The sequence below is a fragment of the Penaeus vannamei genome, chromosome 16 (genome assembly GCF_042767895.1).
Source record: "Penaeus vannamei isolate JL-2024 chromosome 16, ASM4276789v1, whole genome shotgun sequence".
Taxonomy (NCBI): Eukaryota; Metazoa; Arthropoda; class Malacostraca; order Decapoda; family Penaeidae; genus Penaeus; species Penaeus vannamei.
In genome coordinates, this window is record NC_091564.1 from 759,868 (window position 1) to 761,058 (window position 1,191).

A 1,191-nucleotide genomic window follows, 5' to 3' on the forward strand; every position below is an offset into this window, starting at 1 on the left:
GGCGACAAGAATTTTCTATACATCACGTTTTCTGGATTTTTTTCTTTACAAAACTTGCTATACATTATAAAGATAGCATACAAATTGACTTTGTATCAATGTGGTTGTGGAAAAATGATAAATCTTTTCTTGAATAAAACAGTGTAAGCTTTGGTGGTATTTGGCAAGTTTTTGTAGATGCCAAATCCCGCTACCAGACGTTTTTTTTTCTTTTTTGTTATTTGTGTATGTTAACGAGTTATGGTTCTAAATATAGTATGTTAGAGGTTGTAGAATGTAATTACTGGGTATAGTAAGGTATTTGAGACTTTATTTATGTGCAATGCAGTGACAATGAAGGATATTTCGTTTTTCTCCAGGTTTTCAACTGCCAAAATGTTACCATAGTTCGATATTTGTGTGTGTTAAGATTTGTATGTAATTATGGTATAACTAGGTTTATAGAATAAATTTGCAAGCAACTATAATGTGTTTGAAATTTTATTGATGTGTAATGCATTGACTTTGAGTCAGTTTTCGTTTTGTGCCAGGCTGTTCATATCTTGGAAAAGGCGCGAGAAATGTAAACATTGTTGCTCGCGTTCCTGGGAGCTTGAAGAAATTTACGAGATTCAACATTTCTACGGAATTGTGAGCATCACCTGTACAATGTAACTGTGCAGTACAGTATTGTAAACAATCGTTTTAAAAAACGCAATATCTTTCGGAGACAACTGAAAGCGAGCATTGGAAGTTCGGAACCATCAACGCACATGGTTGCTGAGAGTCAACAGCTGTCTCCTGAGCATCTATCTACCATTTCGTGTGGCGAAGTCTGGCTTCACCGCCGGACAGACATCTTTGGAGTTTTATGAAGGTAAGACAAATAAAAGCAGTATATCACGTGTACTAACGTACGTAGCAATGCGAGAGAGGTGAAGGGGATGCTGGCCACGGCGCCAAGTTGAGGGAAACGGAAGAGCTTTCCTGCGTAAGCTTTTTGAGTCTTATATTCTCTCGGCGTTCTCTAAAAAGATGTGTATTTCATGACACACAGTTGATAGAAAAATCATATTGATTTATTTATATCACTAGCGTGCCAACTAGTAATAAAGTTGAATTATGGTTTGGCAATGTTGGGAAGTATTACCATTTTTCTTTGATTTAACTAAAGCTGCATTAACCTCCAGCTATTACCAGAATGTGCAGCTA